The sequence below is a fragment of the Talpa occidentalis genome, unplaced genomic scaffold, assembly GCF_014898055.3.
Source record: "Talpa occidentalis isolate TD23 unplaced genomic scaffold, MPIMG_talOcc4v2.1 talOcc4.9, whole genome shotgun sequence".
Classification (NCBI taxonomy): domain Eukaryota; kingdom Metazoa; phylum Chordata; class Mammalia; order Eulipotyphla; family Talpidae; genus Talpa; species Talpa occidentalis.
The window spans coordinates 59,097,102-59,119,596 of NW_023605305.1; the positions used below are offsets into that span (position 1 = coordinate 59,097,102).

The 22,495-nt window shown below is 37.6% G+C and overlaps 1 long non-coding RNA gene across 1 annotated transcript in view; it reads left to right on the top strand.

Moving 5' to 3' along the window:
* The window catches only part of LOC129145182 (uncharacterized), a 92,051-nt gene extending 72,896 nt beyond the window's left edge, over nucleotides 1-19,155 (top strand). The window contains exons 2-3 of the long non-coding RNA XR_008550373.1: nucleotides 16,697-16,783; nucleotides 19,100-19,155. This is a non-coding gene — a long non-coding RNA (uncharacterized LOC129145182). The remainder of the gene's footprint in view (nucleotides 1-16,696; nucleotides 16,784-19,099) is intronic.
* Nucleotides 19,156-22,495: the final 3,340 nt, after the last annotated feature.

The window sequence follows — 22,495 nt, forward strand, 5'->3', positions numbered from 1 at the left end:
TTCAGTATACTGATACATATATATCAGTATACACTCAGTAACATAATTGTGTTATAGACACAATTTTAACCTGTTGTCTGACAGGTTAGGATTCTTAGCTATTTTACACAACCTTTGGGGGAAATTGTTCCTTCTGCCTCAATTTTGTATAAAACATTTTTTAAAAAAATACGGTATAGTTAAGTATAATTAAGGCATTCTTTCTTAACCAGGGGTATTTTGCCTCCCCACCCCCAGGGGACATTTGTCAATGTCTAAAGACATTTTAAATTATCAAAGGGAGAGGGAGCTGCTATTGACATCTGTGGGGATACATTTCAGGAATTCTGCTTAATATCCTACAAATACACAGTACAGTCCCACACAACAAAGAAGTACACAGCTCAAAATGTTAACAGTTTTGAGGTTGAGAATTTGTGAGTTAATATAATTCTTGCTGTTAAATATATAAATGCTAAAACTTTGAAGTTTATCACAGTAGACATTTATTTTTTGCTCATATAAAGTCAAGACATATGTCGCTGATCAGTGATCACTTTTCCTCCAAACAGAGATTCAGAGATCCAGATTCCTTCTGCCCTGTGGCTTTGCATCATTAACACATGATTTCCAAATATGCTGGTGAGAGTGTATACAGGATTGAATTGGCAGATTTTTATGGATTAAGCTTATGTTCTTATTCATTTGAACTAAGCTTAGTTACATGGTCATACCTAACTGTAGGAAAAACTGTAAATAATGTGTAAAGCTATGTACCTGAAAGGGAAGAAGTGGATTTAGGGAACAATTAGCTACTTTCCATCATACTCCGTATTTGTCCTACCAAATATTGCTTTCTGTTCAAATGAATATGTATCCTATTATTTTTTTAGGCCACTGAAAAATTATGGTTCAATTTTTTAATTTTCCTACCTGACTTGGGGTCACTTGCAATTTTGGTTACATGCCACAGTTTTTAAAAGCATTTTCACATATATTATCTTTCTTGATTCTTATGAGAATTTTGTGAAAAGGGAATAACATTTATCTAACATTTATTCTGTGTGCAAGGATCTTATGCTATCTCATTTAATTATTAAAATAACCCTATTATAGATAGTATCCTTATTTTGCATGGAAAAAATAGGCTTAGAGAGGATAAGACTTGGTAGAAATGACAAATTCTATCTCATCTGAAGTAGTTATTTGGTATTGTTATTTTCCTTTTTCATCTAAGGAGCTCACATGTCAGATCCTTACCTAGGATCACACAGTTTTAAAGTAGCAAAGCTAGGATATGAACTTCACTTCTCATTCCTGGCCTGGTGCTCTTTCCCTAACTGTAGCTTGCAGATGTACCTTATTTTACCAACTAGTCAATACGTAAAGCATTGCATATTCTCCTGTTAAAATCAGCCCTGTTCAGTGTATTCCCATAGGACTCACAATAACTCATGAATAAAGGTTATTTAGCTTGGAACACACAGCACAGTGCAGATATCAGATGATCTTGGTCCAAATCTTCACTCTAATACTTATGAAATGGGTGGTGCTAGGCAAGTGCTTAAACCCTCTGAGCCTCAATTTCCTCATCTGTAAAATGGAAATAAAATGTTTCTTTCTCAGAATGGCTTAAGATGAAAGGAGGTAGTTGAGGTAATTCACACAGTATATGTTTGCTATGTACAGGTGCTCAAGAAATATGAATACTTTTTCTTCTTCTTCATCCATTGTAGTGGACTTTTGTGGATTTTCAGTATCATGGCATTCCCTTTTTTGATAAAGGCTCCCACATACCTACTCTGGACATTACCTCTCCTCACTATATATATTGTTGATGGGGATATAAATCAAGGTTCCCTTTTCTTCTTTATCAGAGGGGTGGGCCCATGACCCAGACTAGGGCAATCAGTCTCGTTCTGCTAGAAATGTGAATCTTGAGCACAATGATGTAAGGTAGGGGAAAAAAATTGGTAATGTTCATTCATTTGAGAGGCAGGTTATTACAGAGGCTCTTGGAGCTGCCTTTCCTTTTCCAAACCTGCCTCTTCTGCCATCCAGTAGATTCTCTGTACTGCTCCTGTATCTTTCCAATGTTCTATTTTTCTGCTTAAGTTAATCAGAACAAGCTCCTTACAATCAAAGATTGTAACAAATTTACCCATATATGTAGTGATTACATTTTGAAAACTCTAGACAACATTGTCAAAAGGCACTAATTACAGAAACTTGATAAAGACAAGATTTATTACAGCTGTAATTTTTTCCCTCAATATAATAGGTCTGTTTAGGAGGACATTAAATTAGTGCAATTGAATTGTTTTTAAACCATAATCTTGCAGAAATTGATAGATAGATTTTTGATGATCATTCATTAATATTTATCCAAGTATGACTTTCCAAGACCTGTGCTAATTGATTAACGCAAAGAAAACTTAGAATTGTTCCCTGATCTTAAGTGATTTCTAGTCATAGCAGTCTAATTCCACCAGATGCAGTTTTGTCCACAATCAAGGCGAAAAAAAAAATTGTCTTATACGCCGGTGGGCACTGAAATTGTGTAGATTGTCTTTCCTCCAAAATTAATCTAATAATTGATTTGGGGCATTCATCTTAAAGATATTAAGTGTTATTTCTGTGTAGAATATTTAAGACTAAGAACCACCTGCCAATTCCTTCTTAAAGCTTTGGAGGCCCCAGTAGGAAAGAGCTGGCATAGAGACCCAGGGAGATATTTTACAGTAAAATTCCCCTAGGAGGCTCTGTTTTCAAACCTCCCAGGCTTCAAAGCTAGTGTGTTAGGGAGCTCAGGAATTGCTATGGGGGAAGGTTTCATGCAGATGAAATGCCTCTTCCACACTTTGCTACTCCTAATTATTAAACTGTCAGTCTCTTTCTACCAGTACTCACTTTCTGGGGTGAACAGCTGGAGCAGAAGGGTTGGCAAAGATTATCTATTACTGCTGGGAAACAATACCTTCTTAACCCAGAAATGCAGAGAGCAAACAAAACAAATATTGCTATTTGATGAGCTTATTCTATGAGTTCTATTATGAGTCTTTAGTGCACATTATTTTTTCTCTCCTTGTCCAAATCCTAGAACCAAATTGTAAAGGAGTACATTTCTTTAGGGCTGGTATAGTCAATTATTCTAAATTAGTGGGTGATCCATGAAGCCACATTCGAAATTTGATATGCAAAAATAAGATAGACTAAAATCATCATTTTTTGGATCACCCAGTTTGTTGACTGCCAAATACATGCAAGGCATAGGTACTCTAAGACTACACTGTGGTTACTGTCAATTTGCTTAAAATACAGTCAAGAAACCATTATTTCTATTAATATTGTACTCATACACATACACATTTGAAAAACAACTAACAAAAATAATCCATTAAACTATGTTCTAACCATACTGAATTTCTGTTCCTGAAAAAGGCCATATCCTTCCCTACTGCAGATTACATAAATTCTTACTCATTTATTCAGTTTTTGCTGAGTGATTACTTTGTGTCAGACACATAAGATTCTGGTTTTTATGGAACTTACATTCTGGTTGGAGGAAATAGACACAAACAAGTGAAGATATCACAAAGCATTGATAATTTCTTGGAGGAACTGGTTGGTTATATGATAGGTTGTCAGAGTCCAGCTCTGGTGAACAGGGTTGAGAGAGGAATCCGATTGAGCTGTAGAAATTACCAAGAAATGATAGACACAAAATAGAGTTTAAGCAGGAGCCAGGGGATGCAAGGCCTCTCATTCGTGCTCAAGTGTCCCACGTGCCTGTGGCAACTCGTTTTTTATTGATACAAACAGCATTCTCTCCTTCCCCCCCAACCCCCCAGGTTAGTTACTAGACAATGAAGTATTCTCCTAGCATTTGGCCTTGTCCGGGCATACATTCACCGCCAGGGTTCTGCGCCATCAGGTCATTCTGTTTCTTTTTCTAATCTAGTTTGTTCCCTAGACATAGCTTTACAGACACAAGAAAGAACACCCCGATCTGTACATGGGCCAGTCCTCCGACCTGAGCTTTTTATTTTTTAGCCATGACCTTGATGTTTTCCTTGTCTCAGCACTGCATGCCTTAAGAGTCTCCAACAATAGGTGGTGGCTGGTAGAGTCCAAGTAGAGCTGAATCCCACATGGTAGCTAGGGTAGGTTTCTTGGAATAGTAAATTTTGAATGAGCATCCAAATGCTGGAATCAGTTATATGAAAAGCTGGGATAAGAGTATTCCAGGCAGAGGGACAAAAGTCTAAGATAGAAACAAATTTGGTATGTTTAAAGAAGAGAACAAAGGCCAAGGGACTGACAAAAAGACTCAGGGAGATATGTTACAATAAATTTAGGCTCTGTTTATGAGTCTTTGGTGCACAGTGTTTATATGCACTAAATGCAGATAACCAAGGGGATGAGACAAGAAAGAGGCAGGCCTCACAGACCACGATAAAGAATTTGCTGCTCTCTTGGTTGGAATGACCTAGATCCTGGAATCAGACTCCCCTTCTTAGTGTAAAAGACCTGCTCATTGCTGGAAGTCTTCCTATATGTTCTGCTCTAGGGTCATGTCCTCTGTTATTCACTATAATACATCTTTTTTTGCAGCACTTCTTACAATTGAAGGTAAATAATAATTAGTATAATTATCTGTTTACTATCTGTTCTCCAAATTAGAATGTAGATTCTTTGAGAGTAGAAATTAGTTTAATCTGATTCACTGCAAAAGAAGAATTAAATTCATTTGGCAAACACTTATGTTTTAACATGTGCCATATGCCAGACATGTAGAGGAGATTGTGTATCTATTTACTGATGGAATAAAAGATTGAATTAATGTACTTTTTAAGCATTGCCTCCTTGTCACTCACTCTGCCCAGTGTGCAGCAGCCTGCTTTGTCCATGAGGATGCAGGTGCCTCCATTAGTCATGTCACGGGAGAGTGTGTCCTACCCAGAGGTGTGAGTCAGAGCTGGCGGTGGTCAACAATGCTCCCATTCTTTTCTCAAAGGCTTTGATGATGTGTTCTCAGTTCTGAGTAGGTGCAAGGTATTTCCTTTTCTAACCTTTTTTCCCTTCTCAATTCCCCTTTCCTCCTTTTGCCCTAAATCAACAAGCAGTAAGTGGGAGGTGGCTAGTATAAAAGGAAGAGGATGTGAGAGGGCTGGGGGATCATGGAGAGGTTTCAGTTCAATTATTTTTTTTTCCTCGAAGCTTGGAAAACTTTTTCTTTTTCTCCATCTTTTTTTTTTAATTGATATAACACTGATTTACAACTTTGTTGTGTTTTAGAGATTTAGGATATCTCCCTTCGGGTGTTGTTACTTACCACACCTCACTTAACCACCAAAACACCCATAAGTCCTCCACCATAGTCCATTGTGCTCCCTCCCCATTTTGTTCTAACCCTTCCTTTTTACCTCTTCTGGTAGCCTCAGTTCAACAGTCACATTTCTAAGTCTATCATTGTTTGGTTTTATCTGACCATTTGCTTTGTACATACAGTTGACAAACAGGCACATGAAAAAAAGTGCTCATCATCACTTTTCACTAGGGAAATACTATCTAAACCACAATGAGAGATCAACTCACACCTGCGAGAATGGCCCAGATCAAAAAGATCAGAAACAAGTGTTGGCAAAGGTATGGAGAAAAAGGAGCTTCTTACACCATTGGTGGGACTATCAACTCGTCCTGCCCCTGTGAAAAAACAGTGTGGAGATTTCTCAAAATATTAAAAATGGGTCTTCCATGTGACTCAGCAATTCCTCTCCTAGGTATGCACCCAAAAAGTAGAAAAACTCTAATTTGAAGGGAAATAGTCACTACCATGTTTATTGTAGCACTATTTATAATAGCAAAGTTATGAAAACAACCTAAGTGCCCAAATACAGGTGAGTGGATCAAGAAGATGTTATACACACACACACACACACACATTGGAATACTACTCAGCTATTAAAAAAGATGAACGCTTGCCATTTATGATAACATAGATGGAACTGGATAGGATTATGCTAAGTGAAATAAGTCAGGAGGAGAAAGCCAAATGCTTTTATGGTAGCACATGTGGAACATAGAGAAAGACTTCAATTCTGTAATTTTTTTCTTCATCATAAGCCATGATTTGTGCCATATTTTATAGATAAGGGCTTATTCATTGTACTAATTTGCATAATGTATCTGATATGACATTGCTGTATATATCTAAGAACCATGCTGAAGAATCAAGTGAGTTAGATTTAGAAAGAATTTTGTTTCATCCTGGGGGGCCTACTTATGGCAAATGGACAGAATTTGCTGATAGTATTGTAGTTTGCCTAGGATTCTTCTGTAATGGATCAGAAGGCAGAGGTGCCAAGAATGAGCACTATTCCTAGAATCAGAGATCTGGTTTTAACCCCATCTTTGTCACTTAATGGCCGTGTGTCTGATTGCAAGTTAACTAAATTAATAGACTTAGTTTTGAGCCAGAGTTCTGTTTGTTCATTTAATGAATACTTAGGTTTGCTTAAGGTGGTGCAGAAACTGGTTTTCAAGACACATTTTGGGGAATATATTCCCGCATCAGAAAAGATTAGTTATTGAAGTCAACCACTATCAATTATTGTGAACATACCATGAGGCAAGTACTTGGAAAATGCTTTCCCCATGTGATCACTTTACTCCTGTTACAGTTTCAGAGAGGATAATTAAGCTTCTAAGGTGATCCAGCTAGTATGTTGAGTGGCCAGGATCTTAACCTAATTAGCTGGACTCCACTGTCTGTGTTCTTAATTGCACTTATGTGTGTCTTTGTAGGATTGTTGTGAGGACTGTTATTTAACATATGTAAACATGCTTTAAACACTCATAAAGCATGATGTAAATGTTCCTTTGGTGTCATTTTTATTATCAGAAGTGATTGATTTAGTGGCATCACCCAAGGTCAGATATGCTTCTGGGGGTAGCTGAATGACAGTTTTGTCTACTCAAAAATTCTGTTATTTAAAGCAAGTTTTTGTCTCTTTTATTCAAAGCACTGATGTTTTATTTTCTCTATCCCTGACCTTGCCAAATTAAATTTGTTGATGGGCTTGGTTGGATGGCAGGTTGGCTCTTTAGCATCCTTCTGGAGGATGCCTACTCAATGTTGTATTGTTTATAACTAACAGAATAACGGCTGGCCAGCCATGCTGTGAGCCTGGGAAAGAACAGAATCGCACCTCTATTCAAAATTCTTCTAAACAGAAATGCAGCTGCTTCATAAAAATCAGGTGATACAGAACTCACCACATTCTCGTTTTAGAGGAGAGGAAAAATCCAAAATGTAATTTTCAGTTTCTGTGTTTCAAATATTCTCCCCCTCTCTCATCCCCTGCCAACATCTTATTGGCATTCAACTGAAACATGAATTTCTACCTTACATAATGGGTTAATCACAGCATAGATTTTTTTTCTAACTCATATTCTCAGGAATATCTGTTATCTAAGAAAATGTTTATTTGTTTTTATCTATTGCTCAGTAAGCAGATTGTAATTTCAGATTCTGTGTGTGTGTGTATGTGTGTGTGTTTAAACAGAGAATGTCTCACATTAAAACCAAAGAAAATAATCTTCTAAATTATTCCTTTACATGGAGAAAATCAATCTGATCCCTTATACCTACTGAAGAAGCACAAGTGGCACTGGAACATCTTCAGAGTGGTTTATGCCCTTGACAGGTCAACCAGAGGGTAGCTGAAACTGAAGAAGTCATATGCCATGGTGCCAACGGAAATGAAAATTATACCACTCATACTAACGAGTGCATTTCCAAAGGGACTATTTAGCGGTATTAGAAGTCTCTAAGCAGATGCCTCTGAACTTAAAATACACTTAATTCCTAAGGATTGTCTTGTAATTAATTTACCCAGATAGACTCAATGAGGAGAATGCAGGGCAAAGCATCACATTGCTCAGCAGTTTGCAAACTTCAGGGACCACTAAGATAAATAATTTGATTTTTTTTAAACATCTAAATTCATATATAACTGAGAATTGGGAACAGCATACAGTAAAGAAGAACACTTTGCAGTTTCATAATCCAATCTCCTAAAAAGAAATCCAGTTACTCTAACAGGAAGAACTCCATGTAGCTGACATCAAAAGAATATCACTCATACTTGGTTACAGCCTTGATTCCTATTCACTTGCCAGTCTATAAACATCTCATTGAATGGGGATGCTTGCTCTTGACAGTTCTAGTTATACAAATAGAGCTGTACAGCTACAAAGAGTTTTAACATACCTCCTGTTAGCAGGGCTTGTATTTCATGAAGAACAGCCAGATCTCATGTGACCACTGACAGCTGTATTTTTCTAGTATTAAGGAGTGTAATTTTTAAAATGCTTCAATTTTTGGAGATTTGGGTGCCAATTTGATAAAACAACTCTATCTCCGGAAATTATACTATGTGATATTTAGGTGGTAGACCAACAGGAGGTTAACAATGTGCCCTTTGGTTTTTTTTTCTGGAAATTAGGTTTGGGGTTTGCTTGGATCAAAGTCCTAATCTGGCCCTCCCCTTGACTGTAGGTAAACTTCTTAACTTGTTTAAGCTTCAGTTTAACTATTATTAAAAGGAAATTGTAATATTGAAAATAACAGATGGTATCTGAATGATGATGAGGTAATGTATATGGTCTACCTAGAATGAGCCCAACGCTTATTTAATAAATGGTAGTTTTTACTGTTACTGTTTGTTTTTACACTAGAGTGCATTATTCATTTATTTTACTTTTTTTTTAAAAAAAAGATGCTTTGCATTTATTCTGTGCCCTGCACTGTGCTGGACTTTTCCCACATATCTTTTCTTCCTCAATACAGCCTTATATGTAGTTTTCTTTTCTTTTTTTTTTTTTAAATAATAAATTTTATTTTTATATTCCCCATTCATTTGCAACCCCCCCCCACTTATATGTAGTTTTCATTATCACCATTTTGTAGATGAAAACACTAAACAGAGAAGGGTTCATGCATTTGTTCAGGGTCACATAGATGGGGAAGGATGGAGCCAGGCTTGACACCCAGGTTCATCTTTAAAAAACATGCATGCATGTCTACTAGGTATTAAGCACTAGGAAATTGGGCACTGGGAAAACTGAGATTAATGAGATTGCCTCCACTCTCCAAAACATCATGTTCTCTTTGGGATGAGAAAAGGAGAGACCAGCCCCACACACGTCAGGTCATGACAAATTAGGGACATGTTAGGGAGACCCAAGAGCTGTGCCATTAATTGTGACCAGGGAAACTGAGAGGAAGCTCACAGGGAGGTGACTTTTGAACTGTAACTAGGGGATTTTTTAACAGATAAAAGAAAGTACGCAATACTGTATGGTTTCACTCATATATGGAATATAAGGAAATAAAGCAACAAAACAGAAAACAAACTTTTAGACTCTGACAACAATATGGTAGCTACCCAGAGGGGCAGGGAATGGGGGCTTGGAGGAATAGGCAGAGGGGGTCGATCAGATAGTGTTGGAAAGTAACTGTGGTGCTTGTGGTGTGATACATAGAATTGTCCAGGTGTGGAGTTACAGTCCTGAAACACTGTGTTGTAAGCCACTATTACCTCAATAGAAATAAATTAATAAAGAAAAAACCCTGAGGCCCTTTTTTTGGTGGCTGAGTTTCACTGTTTTGATTTTGTTGCTGAGTTTCACTATCATTTTTTAAATTCAAATATATTTCAGATAGAGGGTGTTGTCAGGGATGGTTCCTTTTGGAAGTTCTGAGTGAGAATCTGTTCCATGCCTTTCTCTTGCTTCAGGCAGCTGTGGCAATCCTTGACATATCTTGGCTTGTAGATACTTCATTCTGCCAGTCTCTGCACCTGTTGGCGCATGGTGTGCTCCTCTCCCCCCGCCCTAATCCTCCCCCACCATGTCTGCCTCTGTGTCTCTTTTCTCTTGAGACAACATTAAGAAATAAGGACACCAGTGACTGGATTAAGGGCCTACTCAACTCCAGCCTGATCTTATCTTGACTAATTACATTTGCAAAAACAGTCACATTCTGAAATTCTAGGAAAGACATGAGTTAGGGGTAGGGGCACTATTCAGGCTATTGTTTAGGATTGCTGTGCATGATGAAAATAAGAGTAGACCAAGATGTGTTCAGATTGTAAAATTCTCTAAAGGTGATGCTTGCACCAAAGTTGGCTCATTCCCATTGCCCATCCCCAACGTTTGGTTTATTATTATAAACATATCTTACCTATTCTAATAAAATACATTGTTATACCATTTCATTTTCACTGGAACATTATAAAATTTGTTTCTGAGGGCAAGCACTGTTTTATTCATTTTTATTTTATTTTATCGATTTTTTTTAAGATTGTTTACTACTTTTATTTATTTATTTATTTTTTAAGATTTATTGATTGATTGATTTATACATACATACATACAAGCACTGGGTACAGTCAGAAGCGCGGGAGGGGGAGAGAATTCACCAGAGCCAGAGCGGGGAGCAGAGCAGGCAGAAGGAACAAAGTACACTGCTGAGGGGAGCAGCGGGTGGCAGGAGAGGTCTGCGCGCCATGCGGGACCCTCCTCCGGTGGCCGGGGAGCAGCCGGGGATTGAACCGGCGTTGCAGAGGCTGCGGGCAGCTTTGCAACCCAGCGCTCAACCGCTGCGCCACCGGGGAGGCCCTGTTTTATTCATTTTTAAACTTATTATGGTACATAGTTAAGAAATGTTTGTTGAACTGAACAGTTGACTTAGAGGTTTGGTGATTGTTTCTCTGCTCAAATCATAAGAATTAATTCTTTAAATCTCTATTGCACATCCATAGTGAAGATATTAAGGTAATTGAAGTCTGAATAGTTGATATTAAGAAGACATCAACTAATCCTATTTCATCCTATAAGAGAATAGGTTCTTCTAAATTGCGGAGCTATTTCTGTTTTAAATTCTAGTTTGTGCCCCTTCAAGAAAAATATTTTCTTAATCAAGTTACATAAGGAAAATGATGTCTTCCTGAAAGAAAAAAGTGTGACTGAACACTTTCACCTAATTATGCTTTCGTAACATAGGGTTCTGTTTTGAAGTAGGTTTTAATAAACATGAATTAGAAGCAGACCTTACTACCCAGGAAAGCTCAAAGTTTACTTGTTTGAAAGGAGACTGTAATTTCTTACAAATGCAATTTGCCTGATATCATTTGGAAAGTGATTGAAAAAAAGGAATTATTCATCATTTAACAAAGATTTTATTAAATGTTTTACTGTGTATCAGTTTCTATCCCATATGCTTGGGATTTCTTTATTGCTAATTTATACATAGTCATGTAATAGTTTGCAACTTGATAAATGTGCCAAATGAAGAAAATCTTTATCCTGAGGAGTTTATAACACAGAAAGCCAAACCCCAAAGAAACTATCACTTTCAAGTATAATATTTCCAACCCTTGTTTTCTCTTCTTTTGACTTTTTATGGCAGATGAGTTATGGCAGTTTGATTTGAAAGTTTGAGGGCATTTACAACAAACAACCTATCATGGTAAAGACAAATTTTGGGCATTCTGTACCCCATGGAAGAAAATATTAGAAAGTATACTGAGCAGTTTAGAAATTAGAAATTTATAGTTTTCAAAAGCAGCCTGACATTGTAATGTGTATTTTATTCCATCTTGGCATATACATTCAATCAAGTGAGTGCACCAACTTTCTTCTCCTTTTTTTATCTTTCTCATGTATGTTGACATTGTCTAAGCAATATGAGTAGTGGGAAAAGCTTTGAACTGAGGTCAAGGGGTCTTGGTTCTAGAACTGACTCAGCCCCTATCAAGCTGTGTGACTTGGGGCAAAACAATGAAATTCTAGATTTACTCAACTAGAGATTTAACTGGCTGAGTTTATACATATTGCCATTTATAGAGTCAGTAGTTCTCTTTACAATTCTTCTAGATTTGTTGAATTATTTTGCTTTGTATCCTTTGAATCTCTTTATATAATGATTGATTCCATCATTTTCTAAGGCCTGCCTGGTCTGATTAGGAAAGGTCAATAGGGGAATCCAGCCTGATTGACCAGTTGGGGACAGAATCTCAAGGCAGTTCAGCATCTTCTTGAGTAAATAGTTATTTGAAAGGAGCACTTGGTCTAAACAATTTTGCTTCCGTCCCCACTTCCAAGAGGATAGTGAATTCAGACATACTACAAATTTCTAATTTCTATGAGGCTGAACTTTGCCACAATCTGGGAGTAACATCTGTTTTATTGTTCATATAAATTATTTAGATTAACCTCAGGTTTTATTTACTTGACAATTAAATTTCAAATAAGTAACTTAAAATTCACAAGAATTCACATTATTCTTATTTTTTTTCTTTTACCATATAAAGCCTAAACTGTGAGTGCTTCATCTCTATATCCCAATGCCTAGCACAGGGTTGGCACACAACATGGATGAAATGAGTGATTTTCCCTGAATTCTCATATAGCTCTACTTCATTTCGCACCAGCTGTATTTCCCTAACCTGTATATACTAAATTATGTTTAACACCAAAACTCTATTTGGCGTTTTATCCAAACCACACTGTAACCACACTGGGATTGAGATCACTATGTGTTTTATCCTTTTATCCTATTTAACCCACTTCCTCTTTCCCTCTGATAACCACTGTTTTGTTCTTGTAGTCTAAGGGTTAGTTTTGTTCAGTTTTTAATCTACCACATATAAGTGATATCATATATTGTTTATATTTCTCCATCTGACTAATGTCACTTAATATGCTAATATCCTCTTCATACACCTATGTTGTTGCAAATGGCAGGATTTCATCTTTTTTAAAAAAAATTATTTATTTATTTATACAAGCACTGGGTACAGTCAGAAGCGCGGGAGGGTGAGAGAATTCACCAGAGCCAGAGCGGGGAACAGAACAGGCAGACTGACGAAATACACTGCTGAGGGGAGCAGCGGGGGCAGCAGGAGAGGTCTGTCGCGCCATGTGGGACCCTCACCAGTGGCCGGGGATAGAACTGGCGCTGCAGAGGCTGCAGGCAACTTTGCAGCCCAGCGCTCAACCGCTGCGCCACCAGGGGAGGCCCAGGATTTCATCTTTTACCTTGTATAACTGAATAGTATTCCATTGCATACACACACACACACACACACACACACACACACACACACACACCCCACATCTTTATCCACTGATTCATCGCTGAATATTTAAGCTGTTTCCAGCTCTTGGCTATTGTAAATAATGTTGTTGTTAACTTGAGTATGCATATATCTCTTCAAATTGTGTTTTAGTATTCTTCAGATAAATACTCAGCAGTAGGAGAGCTGGATCATATGGTATTTCTATTTTTAATTTTTTAAGTAAACTCCATACTGTTTAACATAATGGCTGCACCTATTTACATTCCCACTAACAGCATATGAGGGTTCCCTTTTCTCCTCATCTTTGCCAACCATTGTTTCTTATCTTTTTAATAACAGTTGTTCTAACAAGTGTGAGGTGATATTTCATGGAGGTTTTGATTGCACTTCTCTAATAATAAGGAATGCTGAGCATCTTTTCATATGCCTATCGGTCACTTTTATGTCTTTTTTGAAGCAGTGTCTATTCAGATTCTTGGCTCATTATTTTTAATCGATATGTTTGTTTTCATGTTGTTGAGTTGTATGAATTCTCTATAAGTTTTGGTTATTAATCTCTTGTCAGATATATGCAAATATATTTTTCCATTCAGTAGATTGCCTTTTGTTTTAATGATGGTTTCTTTTGCTGCACAGAAGCTTTTTAATTTAATGTAGTACCATTTGTTTATCAAGTACTTGCTTCGAAGTGATTATAGTGTAGTTATTATGAACACATATATTGGAGTTGGACAGGCTTGTGTTCAAGTTTTGACTCTGGTATTTATTAAAAGCAAGTCACCATTCCTATATCACAATCAATTTTCTCCCTGTAAATGGAAATGATTTCCACTTTATAGAGCTGTCGTCAAGATTAAATGAGATAATGTATAAGCAGTTAGGACAATGCCTGACACAGGTAACTATTTTTCTCTCTATAACCACACTGGAATTGAGATCACTATGAGGAAAAACACTATAAATATATTTGTTTAATTTCAGATTGAAGATAATGACTGCAGGTAAAGATTAAATAACTTATTAAGCTGCACTTCAATTTCACCAGAAAGCTCTCATCGGGCTAGGAAAATGTCCTTGGAGATGAGAACAGCAGTTGTACATCGGAGTGGCACTTGTATTGATAAATCATCCCGTGCTGTTGTACTCTTCAGATTAGCAAATGAAAGAGCATCTTTTGGCAACAGAGCATATTTATAAATTAAATTTATTGATACACATGGTCTTGGTTATTATTTTAATCTTCCTCTCTAGGTATTTTGTAAGAAAATATAAGTCTTGCGTTTATTTCTGTTTGTTAATGCTTTGATAAATCAGACATTTTTAGTATTCTATCAATGGCAAAAGTCTAATTGCCTTATTGTATTCTGATTTATTTCTAGCCTTACTTTCTTTGCATCTGCAGCCCAACAAATGAGTCTCTGAAGAGATATATGTTATGATACAGTGTCAGTGAAATTAATCCTGATCAATTTTAAAGTTCACATTTTTATTTGATGACTTTCAAGGGAATCACTAAAACTGAGATTGACTTGGTCTCTTCTTTTGTTGGTTAAATATTGTTGTTTGAAAGCAGTGAGCCAGAGTGAAGAGAAGGGCCTTTCTTGTGCTCTTAACTCTGTTCTTTCTCTGAAGAAAAGCTGCGGCAATTCCTCTTATGTATGTATAAAATGAGGCTAATTGGTCAAAAGGACACAGTGGCTCTAATGGGCTTCTAACTTTGGCATATCTCACAAAGGAAAGACACCTAAGTCTATCCAAAATGAGAGAGTATTGAGTACAATTGGAAACCTACTTCTCATCCTTCAGTTTCTCCAAACGTTTTTATTTTCACAGTAATAAAATTGTTGTCTCATGTCTGTATGGTGCTTTACAGCTAACATCTCTTCTGATCTTCTCAATTACTCAGGGAGGTAGCTGAGGCAGATTATTTCCTTCTGCTCTTCTCTTGTGAGAAAGCAAGGGCTCAGAAAAGGGGAATTTGGCCAAAATCACACAGCTACAAAATTCAGCGTGAAGATTATTGAAAGGTGGTTACATGGTCCTCATTTGAAAAATCAGCATTTGCACCCAAATAAAGAATATTGAGATTACATGAAGTTCTAGATAATATTTAGTGTTTACTTTTTAATGTAAAACATTGAAAACCTCTTTTATAATTGTACATGATTTTTTTAAAAGTTCTAACACAAAATAACACAATCTATAGTTGAATTAAGCAAAACAAATGCTCTAGAAAAGGAATTTATGTTTTCTTCCACAATTGAACCTTGCCAAGATTTCTATGCTGCCAGGATAAAATGGTATTTGTGTACAATCCTTATACTGTTCATAATTATTTATCCTTGTATTTATTACCTGTGTAATGCCATTTTTCTTTGTTCTGTATTATTCACTTAAAATAATTCAGAGAAAAGGCAGGGAAGTCCTAACAATGTTCTAGAAAAATCTATAACACTATATAGAAAACTATTATATTCAAATATGTGTTGTCACTCCATGTTACAAAACGCATTTTTAAGTACATTTTAAAAAAATTCTGGTTTGCCTTTTTATCTTTATCTCTTGTTAAGCATCTTGTTAATAAATAAACATTGAAGGAAATTGTCCTTATGTAATACCTAAACAGAAATTTGAGTATAATATCAATTTGGTGACCAGCATTTGATACTTGTACAGCATTTGATACTGGACTCATTTGTAGGGGTTTAAAAAAAAAACAAACCTTCAAAAGCAGAGATACTTAGGTTTTTCTACGTTTAAATTTAAAGAGCTAGGTAAATATATGTATGACCGTTATCAGAATATATTAATTACTTAATCCCTGCTCCTTCCTCTCAAATCTCCCCTCCAGCGTTACTACCAAAGATCAAATCTGAGGAAACTTTGGCTAACTTTAAATCACATAGCTCATTGTTCTTGGAGCAAACCGATTTTATTTTTTTGCCTCTTTTTTTTATCGTTAATGTCAAGCAAACATTTATTTCAGGTGCAAAGCCTCAGGATATGTTAGTGAAAACAGTGGCTGGGCTGTTCTAGCGCTTACTGCCCACTAAGTGGGTGGGAAAAGGGTGTTGTGACCCTCTTACCCTTCCCACCAGTCTCCCTAACAGCTTTGGCCTTTGGGTCAGCTCAATTTCCCCTCCACTGAGTGGCCATTACGGTGCCTGCTCGGTGATAAATGCTTTTTGTAAGAGACTGCATGGCCGGCAGCTAGCGCTGGGGAAGTCTGCCACCCAGGCCAGCCAGACAAACTAACATGCTGGCCCGCGATGGGCCCGTTACCTAGCAACGTGCCTGGCCTCACCAAAATGAATAGACCCACAAACAAAAATGAAAAGGAGATAAAACGAGTCAAAGTACAAGGGGCGAGGAGGTTAATATTCCTCTATCGAATAACTTCGTTTCGGAGAATTGCATTTTAACCTTTTTTTTTCAAAGCTGACGATGGAGACCACGTATTGGAAATTAAATTAGGCCACATTTGTATTTTTTTTTTTTTTTACTATTTTCTTTTATGCAGAATTTGCTTTCCCTCTCTTTACTCCTAATTTTCTAACTTTCTCTTACAGCGCAAGTAGAAGCAACATTAGAAGGAAACACAAGATGGATATATAAATATTTTCTTTTCCCTCCAGTATCTTGCTGTGTGGCTTTGGGTAGGTAGCTTGGCTTCTCTGTTGCCCACTTTCCGTGTTGATAAGAGAGGATGGCAGGGGTAATTTATTAAACTCAATGTGAAGGTGAGGTATAATGTTTTATGCCAGGGATTCTCATTTTCCTTAAATCTAAACACAACTAACATTTACTCTACAATTTAAGATGTTACCTTCTAGATTAGTGAAAACCTTGCTCAATTAAATGATTGGCTTCTAATTCTTAGCTATTGGATTCAGGGTTGTCCCCAAAATATTAGGCTCCTTCGATATCATGTTTGTGTAATTTTGATCATGTGTTATGCACCAGATACTGTACATAGACCTTTTAAAGTATGTACTAGTTTTTGTTAGGTAATAGTGAATGAACAAGTCCAGATTCATTCAAAAAAAAATTTTAACAAAAATGCCTACCGATCCATGGATGAATATCTAATTCTTCCTATGTATTACCACAAACAGAAGTGTAATTGCAGAAACATAAATACATTATTCATAAATCTTTCAAGCCCCCCTTTATCATCACCCTAATCACTGGCCTACTTGAAGCCACCATCTCTCATCTAGATTTCTAGTTAAGCTTCCTATCCCTACTTCAAATCAACTCTCCTGTAGTACCCATCTCTGCCAAAGTCAACTGCCAAATTGTGTTGCTTAAAATCCTTGTTTGATTACTTATGCAGATTCCTTATCATAACTCTTAAAACTTCTCATAATCTGTTTTATCTCTGATCACACCACCTTGTGAATCCTCCATTTACTTACAGAGCTGCTCTCAGATCTCCAGATGTAGCTGCTCATGAGTTCTTTCCTGCATTGGCATATACTGTTCCCTGTATTAAGAACATGCTTCCTGGGCCTCCCTCATGGCACAGGCGGTTGATCAAGCACAGCGCTGTGAAGCTGTCCGCAGCCTCTGCAGTGCCGGTTCAATCCCCGCAGGCCTCGGAGCAACCCACACAGCGAGCAGACCTCTCCTGTCTCGCCGGCTGCTCCCCTCAGCAGTGTATTTCGTTAGTCTGCCTGTTCTGTTCCCCGCTCTGTCTCTGGTGAATCCTCTTACCCTCCCGTGCATCTGGCCTGTATCCCGGCTCTTGCATAAATAAAATGAATCTTAAAAAAAAAAAAAAAGAATATGCTTCCCTATTCCACTTCTCCATCTCTATCCTTACGCAGATGGGCTGTCATGGCCCTTTCTTCACAGATCTCACCCTGAACCCCTTCCCTTACCTGTCTATCGCATCTGTAAATAGACTGTAAATCTGTAAATCTGGTAATTTCAGCACTTACTTCTGAGAATAGCTGTGAGGAATAAATGAATTAATAACATAGAAAGTGTTTAAAACCAAGTATGGCATGTTGTAAGCACCCAATGAATGTCAGCTGTTGTTGCTTTTGTTATAAAATCTTGAATATAGGGTTTACATGATAACCACTGTTCCCACATTTGTCTCTCTGCTACACTGATGACTTTTCTTGAGGGGAGGAGGCATACCTTAGTTAGCTTGCTTGCCATTATATTAGGCATTTGATAAAGGTTTGCTGCAGTAGTGAATAAATGAATACATGTATCATGCTTCTAGGACTGCTTGGGTTAATGAGGGATTTTGTTTCCTTTATAGTTTAGTATCCTTTCTTTTCAGAACAAACTTTTCACACCTAGTAAACTTTCCTCGTGAGTCTTTTGGTTTTAGGATGCTCACTAACAGAAGTGTTCTTTTCTCCCTCTTCCTCTTCTGTTGGAAAACCATCGTAAACTCCTTTTATTTCACAAGCTGAACTTGGACACTTGAATTCCGGAGTTGCCTGGAAAACCCCTATAAAGTGATTGTGCTATTTTTTTTTTTTTTTTTGTTTCATGGCTGTTAGATTTGGCTTCACTGTAGATTGCCTGTAAACTTTACAGGATTCACTCTTTAAGGCAGCGCTCTGACTTCTCACCTACTTCTTTCATGTGATAAGAAACAGAATCAATGTATTTTAAAATGTTTTTAAAAAATGCTTATTTGTCTACCAGCTATAAAAACTCATATTGAGCACAAAGCATTATTTTTAAAACGACTCACCAATTTTTGGCCTAACCATAGAATAAAATTCCAGGGACCTGAAGACTCCACATTACATTGATCAGTATAGAGTATTCAAAAAAAGGCAGGTGAAGAGAGAGCAGAAAATGGACATGAGTATTCTTTCCAAATAGAGAGAAATGACTTTCCAGTGGACACCTGGGAGAGGATGGAATATTTTGCTAATCATGAAAGTCTGACAAATCTTTCTTATTTATTTATTTATTTACTTACTTACTTATTTTTGTCTTAGACAGAGTATGGACTTTGGACTCAAACCATTGTGGACAGGAGTCTCATTTTGCCATTTGAAAGGTGGGTTAAATTGGTGCTTATCCATTCCTACCCTCAGTTTCCTGATCTATAAAATGGGAATGAATCTTTCTTCCAGAACTTTTATGGAAATTAATTGAGACACTGCATATAAATCACCAGCCCAGAGATTGTACACTAGATGCTCAATAATTATTAGGGGGGGGGGCATCCTCCCCAATTCTCTTTCCTTTTGTTCTTTCATTTCCAGCTAATAAAACAAACAAACCCCAGGCATACTGTCCTCATTTTGTCCCTGAGGTTTTTCTTTTGGCACCAGCATATTGGTCTCCAGGGATGGGATTCTTCTTTAAGGCGCTGGACCGCAAATAATCCTTTTTCCTCGGTTCCCTTTGAGATGCTCTTGGATATTAAAAAAAAAAGATCAAGGGGCTATTTGGGGTGGAAAACATGAAGGATACAAGAAATATATCAGTAGTTGTCTTACAAAGCAGTTGTATAATTTGGACTTGAACCCTGACTGTGTGACTATTGAGTTTGTGCTTTTTACTACATTTTCTACATCTTCCCACACAAAGGACTGCTGGGGGACAGCAGTATACACTGGGGAGGACACTGACCTTGGGTCTTTCAGGATGATATTCAGTGAACCTTTGTATGTGCTTGGCGTAGCAGTGTCCAAGCCCTCACTTTGATGGAGCTCACTGTCCACTTCATATCCCAGCCACAAGTGTCTTTGTCAACAAAGTGGAGACAATAGCTCCACCTCACCCTGTTATGGAAAATAAAATAATATTAACAGCCACTTGATCATTTCATTTGTATGCTGAGGGCACTTGATGCTTTATCTTATTTCATCCTACCAATCACTTGAATATTATTTTAGATATAAAGAAACTGAGTCCACTTGCTCATGTTGGTCCAGGGTGGGTTCTCAGCCAGGTCTGTCTGCTGGCAACACATGTGTTCCCAATATCCTGCTAATGAATGGGGAGCAGCTGGCAGAGTACTGGGCACAATCACAGTTAATGCTTTATAAATCATCCATCCTCCTCTCTTCATTCCTTCCTCTCCTTCCTCTTTCCCTTCATTCTTGCTTTCCTTTTTATCCTCATTCTAAGTGCCCAAATAGAGAAAATCAGGAAAAGAGGCAAAAAGACAAACATAGTGTCCTTCACAGTTCTCCCTAAGGTGGCCCTGCAGCCAATACTTAGATTCATTACATCCCCCTGCAATCAGTTTGGGTTTCCCAAACTCCAGTAGTTAAGATCCTATAATTATACTCGTGAGTTTTAAATGGTTTTAATCTTTCTTCCTCTCTTGGTTTATGCTTTTTAATTTGTTTCCTTGTCCCTCACTCCTTTTCTCTCCTATGAGCACACCCAGGCCCATGATAATGAATGGACTCATACTAATTATAATGCTGTGATTCCATCAAAGGGCTTGGATGCTGCCGCTGATTCCATCAGTGACTTGAGCAAAGCTCCAGGGGTTTATAACTCATCAGTGTCTTGATGGAAATTTGGCCTGGCAATCAGTATCTAATTGTTCTGGATGCTGTACACATGTTGCTCTAGAGAAAAACAACTTCAGAACCACTTACTCTTTTTTAGTGATCACTGCTGATATGTCTTTTAGGTCAGGAATTCCCATTTACAGGTAAGTTTGGGGGAAAAAGTCTTAGCAGCTAAGAATGAGAGTGACTTACATGTAGGATAGGTCTTGAAAAGGGAGCTCTTCATGCTAAGAAATTATCATTCATTGACGCTAATTGACTTTTCACAAGATGTCTGGTAACTGAATCAGTAACCACTGAAAGAAAGTGCAGACAGGGAGAGTTCAAGACTCAGAAATGATACCTATTATATCCACTGTTAGGGACATGTGTACCAATGCTTAATGAGTATCTTAGTTGTATAACTGTTATTTGATCCTCACAACAGGTATTGTTAACCTCATTTTACAGAGGAGAGAAATGCAACCCAGAAAGATCAAGTTACTTAACAACTCATAGCTAGAAGTGCAATTCAGGTTCAGATCTGCTGATTTCAAAGCCATTGCTATTTCACTGCACTGAATCTAGAGGGTAAACAATCACAAGAGTTGGCCTAGACAAGCCATTGGCATTGGGGTACAGAGAGATGAGTGATAACAAAATTGCTAAGGGGATGATGATGGATTTAGGAATAGAGGTCTAAGAAAAGTGGGGAAGAGCATTGGGGGGGGGGAGCTTTTCTGTTATACTCTCTGTCACTTCCAGAACATGCACGTACCAATCCCCAGCTCCAGCACTTTCTGCTTTTAGCATAATCCTCATTTCTAGAAAGCTTTCCCTTACCCCATCCCATCAGCTGAGATCTGTGCTCTGCAGGTATAATATATAAACTCTGTTATTGCTGGGACTTTATTTCATTTACCATGGTCTTCCCATACTTGGCACAGTGACTGGCACAAATTTGATCCTCAATAAATATTTGTTGAATGAATGGATGATTTATGAACGAATTTGGTTACTCAGTGTCTAGTATAGTGCTGGAAACTATCCGATGATCTGGGCATTAACCTAAGAACTTTACATACATTATATTAACTTCTTTAATCCTCATTACAAACCTTTGAGATGGCAACAACTTTCACGCCCATTTTACATAGAACTCAGGCAACCTGGAGCCAGAGACTATACTCCTACCTTTTTTATACTGGCCAAAGGGTAATCACAGGAATGAATACACTGGAACACATGGGAATTGTGTTCTTTTTCTAGTGTCTTATTTCTCTAAGTTAAAGGTATATTAATTTTTAAAAGATTTATTTATTTATGCATACAAGAACTGGGGTACAGGCCAGAGGTTTGGGGGGGCCGGTGAGAGGATTCACCAGAGACAGAGTGGGGAACAGAAGAGGCAGATTGATTGAAATACACTGCTGAGGGGAGCAGTGGGTGAATCAGTAGAGTTCTGCTGCGTCATGTGGGTAGCTCCCTGGCTGGGGCTCGAACTCGTGCTGCAGTGGCTACGGATAGCTTCATAGCTTGCGTCTTGACCCCGTGCGCCACCAGGGAGTCCCCAAAGTATATTAATTTTTTAAGTTGGTTTGGCCTTGTTTTGTGTAACTGTCCATACAAACTTAGCCAAAAGAAGCTGTAATTCAGGTGACATCCTAAGCTAACATCATCAATGTCACTTTTAAACAGGACAGACAAGCAAAGAGTCTTTTAGAAGTAAGGATGAGGTCTCATCTGACTGTAAGTGTCTAACAAAGTAGCTGGATATTTAGTGTAGCTACTAAATATCATTCATAAGTAGCATCTGCCATAATTCATATCTTTTCAGAAAATAGCATCATCTTAGGAAGCACTGGCAATTGAGATCCCAAC